This window comes from Lissotriton helveticus, chromosome 9, assembly GCF_964261635.1.
Source record: "Lissotriton helveticus chromosome 9, aLisHel1.1, whole genome shotgun sequence".
NCBI classification, from domain to species: domain Eukaryota; kingdom Metazoa; phylum Chordata; class Amphibia; order Caudata; family Salamandridae; genus Lissotriton; species Lissotriton helveticus.
Window position 1 is genome coordinate 560,404,501 of NC_136070.1, and position 10,576 is coordinate 560,415,076.

Here is a 10,576-nt window from a genome sequence, read left to right on the forward strand (position 1 = left end):
AAAAGATTTTATCTAGAATTCGTTTTCGTAGAGCATTAGGCTTACAGTTAAAAGACAGTCAATAATCAGGATAACAAAAAGCATATATCCATAAAAGAAGAGTGTAAGGGCAATCATTTAAGTTATCTTAACTATCACCAACTTTGTTCAACCTAGTTATGGAACCTCTCACCACCTTGCTTCAAGTATCCAATGTACTTTTTCACATGTACGCAGATGACACCCAACTATATCTCAAATTACAATCCCCCAATGACATCTTACTACTGAACTCAACGATCAGAAGCACCCAATCCTGGCTTGCTGATAATCATCTCAAACTCAATGCTCTGAAAACAGAATTCCTGCTGCTCACACCTCCCGCGAAGATCCCCACCACGCAAACTTGGCTTAAACAGTTAACTGCACTCAATGTCCAACCCATCATAGTGGACTCAGCGAAATCCCTAGGCATAACCCTCGACTCCAACCTCAACATGCAGCATCATATCAGCAAGGCTACTAAGGGAGCGAACTTCCAAATCAATACCCTGAGGAAACTCAAACCCTTCCTACCAGCCAAAGACTTCCAAACTGCAGTACAAGCACTAGTAATCCCGCGAATTGAATACGGCAGCACCGCCCTCTGCGGTCTCCCGTTAACCAGCACTGCACCCCTAAGAGCCTCTCTAAACGCTGCAGCCAGACTCATCACTGGATCAAAAAAACACTCGCGCATCACCCCTGACTTGAAAACACTGGACTGGCTGCCTTTTGAAGCCAGAATACATTTGAAAATCGCCTGCATGACACACAATGCTCTACATCTGAGCTCTCCCGGATACCTCACTCAGAAGCTGTCAATCTCCGCCGGCTCTAGAAACACTAGAGGCTCAAACAATCTTCTGCTAAAACCTCGAAGATTCCGGAAGGTAAAAACTTATAAACGCTCTTTCTCAGGAATGGCACCCAGGATCTGGAACTCACTCCCTCCTGAAACGAGGCTCATCTCCTCCTTCACACTTTTTAAGAAAGAAGTAAAAGCTATTTTTATGTCCAAATACACCTGACCTATTAGCGTGGATCTGGAAAGACTCTACACCGACCTGTATTACTCTGTTCGAACTCTATACTATTTATTTCACCTGTATTATTGACGCTACTGACTATCTATGCACACATTTAACTGTTATATTTGTATTATTGATGTGCTGTACTACTTTGCTCCCTCACGTACCTACCCTTCCCACTTATTATGTGTAACCCCACTCTCTTGCTGGCATTCCCGGCTTTGTAAAGCTCTCTGATATCTGCAAAGATCTTGTTCGCGCTATATAAAACTTTCAAAATAAAATAAATAAATAAATAAAATATCTTAGATATAGTAAGACAGGGAAACACGCTAAGTGGAGTAAAATGGTAACGCAAGAATAAACATTTATAAATGGGCAAACTCATGTACAAGTAAAATTAAGCTATTGGGTATACTTCATGGACACAACTAGGAATTTGGGAATTCTAAACAGCTATAGAATGAGCAAAAGTAAAGCACGCTATAAAATCAATTTTACTTTAGTCAGTCTTATGAGAAAAGATTTAGAGACCACATCAGGAAATTGCAAACTGCAATGGAGAAGATGATTTCTAAAAGGTAGGGTAACATAGGAACATGCTATGAAATTAAATGCAATGGACTTTTATGATATGCAATAGTAGCGGAAAACATAAAAAATTATCATATGCAAAGGTATGTCTTTATTGAAGCAAAGACAGAAAAATAGAAAGGTGCAGTTTAAGAGTTTTCAGTACGATATTTACCTAGACTGGTGTGAAAACCAACCCTGGCCACGGGTCAGTTTAAGGACAGGAACACCCTCAAGGAAGGATAACTCTCAATGGACAGCAGGTGCAGAAAGGACACCCCAGGACAGGACAGGAAAACCAGATTAGGATCAGGACAGGACCACCAGGATACGACCTGCACCCGCAGTTTGGAAGCAACGCCTGCGCTCCACCCTCTCTGCAGCTATCAGTCAGAACCCCGATTGGGTTAGCGAATTTCCCAGCAAAGTGCTCCACCAGCACTTAAGGTTTAGTAAAACCTTCAAAGTCTATGGTCAATTTTCGGACAGAGTGCTCCGCAGCGCTCTGTAAATTCAGTCACCTATTGAGTGCGTTGGGTCAGTGACAGGTCAGCTATTCGGACAAGTCGGACAATTTCTCTAGCTAAACCTAGGCTAGTTATACTGTTTTTGGGTCAGTGTACCACCCCCCAATGTTGCAAAGTGTCAGAATCCCCAATTTCGATTGGTCCTAAGGTAGGATGGGTTAACACACCAATCAGAACAGACTTTTCTAAGACCTAATTTACATTTTAAGGTACCGCCTAGCAAGATTGGGGTTCCCATGAGAGAATACGCAGAATACAATAGAGAAAAATATCATTTTAACAGTTTCAGAACATTCAACTCCATCTTGCTGGGGCAGAGGTGGCTTTCACATGAGCATCTTGACTGGGGCTGCCAGCTGGCTGAATTCCACTGTCCAAGGTTATTTCTTCCCTGGCGGCCCGAGCATGCGTGGAAGGGACCTTCAAGATGGCTCTTAGTACATTCAGACCCACATTTCCCGCGATACATGAAAAGTAAGCGAAAACAAATTGAAACATAGAAAATAAATGAATGTATTACATATTATGATTTCGTACTTCAGGTTTATCATTATAAAAATATGCTATGCGATTTAGGGTAAGTGCAACAGACAATATCACAAGAGCAGCGGTGCAAGCTTCACCTCGTTATCACAAAGAGCGGCCATCTTCTGGCTATTACGCATGCGCACCCTTTCCCTCCGAACTGCAACTACGTCATGTCACGTGATTATACCTAACGCATGCGCAGAAACAAATTTCAAGCAGCGGCCATTTTATTTACAAGGGTTACTCGTATTTGTAAGCCACATAGGCAAGCATCACTATGATAGACATGCACGTTTAAAATACATAAAATTAGTAAAACAAACAATTGTGATTATAGGATTATAACAGATTTCGAGGTTCTTGACTCGAGCAAGTCGCGATGCGAAATCTTGCTCTATCAAACCTTCTTTGATGTGTTGAAAAAAAGAAGAAAATCTTTGATTGTAATGAAAATTGTATAATGACTGTTTGACTATCTTCCATGTTCTGGTTTCGATGGCGCTTTTTGTATGTTATTATGTAAATAGGCACAACAATTTGACTAACCTTTTCCTACATATTGAGGTTATATATGCCCAGCTGAGCTTGTTGAGCCAGTTTTTAATTGTATGTTTATATGGTTTTTTTGGTCAAATACAGCCCTGAAGAAGTCCCAAGAGGGACGAAACGCGTCGACTGTTCTTTCTTACGCATTTGAATAAAAAAGATCAAAAACATTGGACGCGATTTCCTGTGATCATTTTTAATAAGTTTTTGACACAGTTCTGGAGTCTGTTATGTGGTGCACCTGTGCTTTTGTACTGTACAACACATATTACATTACAAATGCTAGAGGTGTTACATTTGCGAAAGTTAAAACTATTGGTATTGTAAATGACAAAGCTATTAATTTCTCTATTTTCAAAAACAACACATAAATAAAAAATGTGTCATTTATAATACCAATAGCTCAAACTTTCCTAATGCGAGACCTATTGCATTGCAAATGCTTCTTATATATTGAATGTACTGTGGTACTGTCTTGCATGCAATGCATTAAGGGTACGGTGGATTTACCATAACTTCAAATATCTTCAAACCGTATCTTCAAATATCTTCAAACTGCAGCTTGCCGTACTGCACCTATGCGTGGTAGTGTCTTGCATGCAATGTATTATGGGAGAGTACCATATGTGACCAAAAGTTTGATGCTCACTAGAGACATCTAGGTGCAGCTTGCTGTACTGCACCTACACATCTCACATTTATAGTAGACCTTCAATAAATTTCCCTTCATCAGCTCCACATAGAGTACAACCTAGTCTGAATTAATATAATAATTGTTTTGTCACATTTCAAAACTATTAATTGTATATATGGACATAGCTATTTTAATGTACTTGTGGTACTGTCTTGCATGCAATGCATTATGGGTAGTGTGGATTTACCATATCTTCAATGTTTATGATGCTCACTAGGGACCTCTAGAAGCAGCTTGCAGTGCTGCACCTAGACATGCAGTGCTGGTTCCTTGCTCACTAGGGACCTCTAGGAGCAGCTTGCACTGAGACATACAATGCTGGTCCCTTCTCACTATGCAATCATTTGCAATGCACTAGGTCTCGCATTACTGAAAGTATGAGCTATTGGCGTTGCATTATTTGCAATCCCAATACCTCAAACTATCAGTAATGCGAGACCTATTGTATTGCAAATGCTTGTCTCATTTGGCTACTGAGGCTTTCCTAGTATTTTGATGTATGTTGTCTCCCTTGTTGTCATTTCAGGAGATGATTCCAGCTTTCGAAGCATCCTTTCCTTATAGGTTACTGATAACTATCTGTGATTTGTGAACACAGGTTACTCACGGAAGCAATAAAGTGTGGGTGGCTTAATTTGTTGTTGCACTCCTTTCTTCAATATTTATAATTGTTCTGTATACAATATAGGTACCGAAGCTCCTACCAAAGGCTGGGCGTTCGCGGGTAAAATAAAGTGTAGTCGCTGTCGTTAATTTTATGGCAAGACCGGAGGCTCCTATTATGCTTTCTTATCTTGCATTTATTACAATAGCAGCCAAGATAAGTGCAAGAACTACATATCCCAGAGGGCCAGGCAACAACTGGGCCATGGGAATGAGAAAAAACGAGAACATGTCAACCAATGAGCAGAGACCACATAGATAAGAGTACACACTGACTGCGCAGCTTCCTCTTTTCTTGCTGCTCGCAGTCAGATAAGTGTACCCTTATCTTTGCTCTCATTTCAATACTGTTATTGGTATATTTAAATGCATTACTATTCTTTTAGGTTGTTGTATTTTATTATTGTTTCCTAGACTCGCGCTTTGGCGCCTCTGTGTTCGCGCTAGTCGCGCTTTTTTCCCTTGGTTCGGTTTTGTTTACCGGCTCCTCTTTCCCCCCTCCCCCATCCCGCTTGGTATCGCCCTGCTCGCGGTCCTCGCGCTGCTCGCGCAGGCTGTTTACCGCTTCTGGGCTTCTGTCAGCGGCCTCATTTCACCGCGTTTCCTCACCATTTGTCTCCGCAATTGCTCCTGCGCACGTCGGAGCTCTTCCCTCGGTGTTTCCCCTCGCGCTGTGTCCCGGAGTCAGCCCGCCTCCGCACACGCCCCTGACACGCCCCTCTCTTTCCAAATTTCATTAACCCCTTCCTGCCATTCTTTCAACATTATGGAAAACGACAGTTCTTCTGAGGAGAATCCCTCTAACATTGACAAAGGGTCTCTCAAGCAGGACCTTCACAGATTTATAAATAATTCTGTCGACCAGGCAGTTGAAGTCTCCATGAAGAGAATGTCTAAGCACATGGAGAACACAATGGTCAGCATGTTGTCCAAGGTTTTGGCCCAATCTGCGGGGGATAGCAGAAAACGCAAGGTGGATAACTCTGCTTCTGTGCAAAAGGCTAAAAAAGCGTCAACTTTGGTTAGCGAGTCTTACTCGCCTATGGATGAGGACGATGTGCCTCCCAGGCCTCCTGTTAAGGAGGGGTTTGTCGGTTCAGAGGGCAAGAGAAAACAAAAATCCAAGCACGCAGAGTCGCCTAAACAGAAATTAGTAATTTCCACCATCTTGGACACTGACGACGACATGCCTGATGCTGACGACTTGTGCGATATCTTTGATGTCACTGACCCACCCCCCCCCAAACTTCCAAAAAATGATTCCTTTAATTTTGATCCAGTCTATGACTCGGAGGGTCTCCCTATGTTTGACCCGGCCTCCATCCGTCATCCCAACTCAACTGAATGGCTTCCTTCCCATCACGTTGGTGAATACATTTCTGCCCGCCTACGACTCCCTCTTGAGGCAGCTGTGCGTTCCAGATTAAAATCCGAATGTCCCAAACCTGCCCTCCCTGATAAAATCACCCTTGTCCCTGCTATTGATCAACCACTACTTACCTTCTTTTCTAAATTTGGTAAAGACCCTCGCCGGGGGGTTGACAAGGCATGGTCCACATGCCAAGACAAAATGTTGGACATCGTTGGTCCCTTGGCCCGTATTTTTGACATGGCAGAGTCTGCCCGTCTGGAGGGGTCAGAGCTTTCTGCCGATGACATCTCCATGTGGGTCCAGCGTGCCTTCTGCCTTTTGGGCAATGCCAACGCTTCCATTACCCATGAACGTCGTAAGGGTCTTTTAATCAAGTTAGACCCCAAGTTGGCTAACTTGGCTCCTATGGATCCCGGCGCTAAGGCCAATGGCCTCCTCTTTGGGGAGAATTTGGTTCGCGACATCAGTCGCTTTGTCTCTACCTTTGCCTCTCTTGACAAGGCTCAACAATCTATAAAAAAGACTTTCGCCCCTCGGGTTTTTGGACGGGCCGGACGAGGCAGGGGTCGCTCTTCCGGCCGTCCCTACAATCAAGGCTCCAAAGGTGTTTACGACAACTCCCAAGAATACAGGCCGCACTTCTACCCACAACGAGGACGTGGTTTCCACGGCAGGGGGCGCAAAGGTTATCGCCACAACAACAACTCCAGTCAACAAGGTAAGCCCTTCTTCTTTCCCTCCCGTTGGAGGTCGGTTAAAACAGTTTCTTCCAAAATGGCAATCCATAAGTGTCGACCCGTGGGTCCTCAACACCGTTCAGGGCTATCTTATAGAATTTTACTCTCCTCCTGTCCAGACCTCTTTCCCTCCTCCTCTTGTATTTTCCACTCACATGGCACTTCTCATCTCCACCGAGATACAATCCTTACTTCAGAAACAAGCCATTCAAACTTTTCCCTACGACTCTACAGGCTTTTTAAGCTCCATTTTTCTAGTCCAAAAGAAGAACAAGAAATTACGCACTGTCATAAATCTAAAATGGTTCAACCACTTTGTGGTATATCGTCATTTCAAAATGGAGACGATCCTTCACCTAAGGGATACCCTTCGGCCACACGATTGGATGGTCCGCTTGGATCTCCAAGATGCCTACCTTACAGTTCCTATCCACCAGTCTCACTGGAAATTCCTTCAATTCCAGTGGTCAGGAGTGACTTATTGTTTCACCTCTCTTCCATTTGGTCTCTCTTCTGCACCATGGTGCTTCACAAAACTTCTGAAGCCGGTGGTCGCCTTCCTTCGTTCTCTGGGTATCAGACTCATATTATACTTGGACGATATTCTAATCCTGAATTTGGACAAACAGGGTCTCTTGGCGGATCTCCAAACCACTCAATGTCTTCTTCTGGACTTGGGTTTCCTTGTAAACCTCGAGAAATCTTCTCTAGTTCCCTCTCAAAACATGGAGTTTCTGGGTTTCCTTGTGGACTCGAAAGCGGCGTCTTTACGCCTTCCTCTTTCCAAAATCTCAAAGATAAAGGCAGAGATTGCCTCTGTGCTCCACCTTTCTGTCATCTCCCTCAGATCTCTGGCCAGGATTGTCGGTCTTCTTTCTTCTTCGATCCAAGCGATCTTTCCGGGCCCCTTGCATTATCGGGCCCTTCAGCGTCTAAAGATCAAACATCTTCACCAAGGTTTAGCTTATTCAGACGTCCTCGCTCTAGACCAAGAGTCTCGAACAGAGCTGCAATGGTGGATAGACCATTTAGATGCGTGGAACGGGCGCACTATCTTCGCCACATCCCCAGATCTTGTTTTAGAATCAGATGCCAGTCTATCGGGCTGGGGCGCCCGCTGTGGTCCAATCTCGACTGGAGGAGCATGGTCAAGAGAGGAGTCCAGACTGCACATAAATTGTTTAGAGATGCTTGCTGGCTCCTTTGCGATCAAAAGTCTTTCAAAAGACAGGATCCGCTGTTCCATACTCCTACGCATGGACAATGTTTCTGCGGTTCGCTACATAAATCATCTGGGCGGAACCAAGTCCAAACCTCTAGCAGACTTAGCGAAAAGCCTGTGGGAATACTGCCTAGCTCATCATCTCTCCTTGACAGCAGGATATCTTCCGGGCGACCTCAATTCGGTGGCAGATTGGCACTCGAGGTTCCTGCGCGACTCCAGCGACTGTAGGCTTTGTCCCTCCGTCTTTCATTCTCTTTCTCTTTTATGGGGTCCCTTTTCCATCGATCTCTTTGCTTCTCGCCTCAATTCACATTTACCCCAGTTCTTCAGCTGGCGTCCGGACCCCCTAGCTCTAGCCACGGATGCTTTCCTCCAGGATTGGTCTTCTCATCTCAACTATGCCTTTCCTCCTTTTCTAATGATCAACAGAGTGCTGGCACAAGTCCGCCGTCAAGAAACTTCTCTAGTGCTGGTAGCCCCCTTCTGGCAAGCTCAGGTCTGGTTTCCCGCTCTTCTGGAACTGGCAATGGATTTTCCTGTACTTCTGCCGTCCTTCAACGATCTTCTTCTCAATCCTCAAGGAGAGCGTCACAGTCTGATCCTGGACAGCTCCCTCACTCTGTCGGCTTGGAAAGTTTCCGGCCTTCCCCTCCTAACATCCTCATTTCACAAGAGGCTGCTCACTTTATCGACCAAGCCTGGGCTCCAGGCACTTCCAAAGCCTACAAATCCGCCTGGTCTCTTTGGGCAAGCTGGTGTCTGGAAAGGTCTCTCGATCCCTTTTCAGCCCCTCTAAGTCTTATTATCAATTTCTTGGCTTCTCAAGCCAGTGCTGGTAAGGCCTATCGCACTGTCAACCTCTACCGCTCTGCCATTTCCCTCAATCACGCCCAAATTGACGGGAAACCTGTAGGCGCTCACCCTCTGATTTGTCGCCTCCTCAAAGGTGTTCGCTGCTCTAAACCACCGTTGGCTAAGTATACCTCTTTATGGGACGTTTCTGTTGTACTTAAACTGTTTTTAAGTTGGCCCTCCAATTCTGCTTTGTCTCTCAAAATGTTATCGGCCAAACTGACTATGCTACTTTGCTTGGTGTCCATCAAAAGGGTTTCTGATGTTAAGGCTTTGGATGTTTCTGCTCGCCAATTTTCCCCTACAGGTGTGCTGTTCCAGATTCGCAGACGCACGAAGACTCATTTAGACTCTGTTTTTTATCCTTATTTTCCTGATCAACCCCAACTTTGTGTGGGACAGTGTTTGAAAATGTATGAACAAAGGACAGCTGCTCTCAGAACGCCCTCTTGCTCTCAACTCCTCATTTCTTTTCGTAAACCCCACCTTCCTGTTTCCTCCCCTACCCTCGCCAGGTGGGTTCGCTGGGTTATGTCCCTTGCCGGCATTGATGTCTCTGTTTTCGGAGCTCATTCGGCTAGAGGAGCCATGGCTTCCAAGGCCTTTTGGATTGGCTCCCGCTTAGAGGACATTCTGAGATCAGCAGATTGGTCCAATGACAGTATTTTCCGCATGTTTTATTGTAAGCCTATTCATTCTGTTGCTTCTGATGTTATTGATGTGCTTTAAACAAGCATAATAGGAGCCTCCGGTCTTGCCATAAAATGTAGATTTTCCTAGTTATTATGACGGAAAGTCTTAATTTTATTAAAGACACGGAGGCGAGTATTATCCCACCGCTACACTATTAACATGTGTTCTCCCTCCCAACAGCGTCTCTAGCCTTACCACCGGCTTCATCATAGAAGATCTTCCCTTCAAAGGCTCCGTTCATCTCCTGCTGGGATTTCCCCTCCGGTCCTTCCAGCTCCTTCTTCAGTTTCTTTCGTTGGACTTTGGTTCTGGATTCCAGTGATCAAGGATATCTGCTCCTGGACTTTGGCGTTCTTACTGGTTATGACTATTTTTCCTTTATTTTCTATTGTTATCTGACTGTCTCTCAGCGAAAAGAGGAAGCTGCGCAGTCAGTGTGTACTCTTATCTATGTGGTCTCTGCTCATTGGTTGACATGTTCTCGTTTTTTCTCATTCCCATGGCCCAGTTGTTGCCTGGCCCTCTGGGATATGTAGTTCTTGCACTTATCTTGGCTGCTATTGTAATAAATGCAAGATAAGAAAGCATAATACTCGCCTCCGTGTCTTTAATAAAATTAAGACTTTCCGTCATAATAACTAGGAAAATCTACATTGTTCCTTCTTTTGTTGCTGCCCTGCGACTTGAAATTCCCCAGTCTGTTAAATCTGATTTGCAGGCACAGAGCATGAGGGAAAGGGTTGACTTCGACGCGGTTTGCACGCTCGGATACTTGACACGGGTTCAATGAAGTAGAAGACCGAAATAATATTACTCCCAACACTTCCAGAAAATATGCCAGTCTTCAGCCCTTAAAATAGGTTGCTATATATGCCTCGGCCACAATCCGTGCAAATACTCATTTACCGCACTGCAAACAATACGTTTTAATGCATTACGCTCCTTAGATTTTACACGTGCCAAACGTCTTATTTCTAATGGCACAGGCTAAATGCGCTATGTAACCTACTGAATAAACAGATCGTTGCTTGCAGATTTTAGTTACCCTGCCTGCAAGGAAGAGTTCTATTTATAAATGTTTAAACGCGGACTCCAGTCAGTGAGTCACAGTTACGTC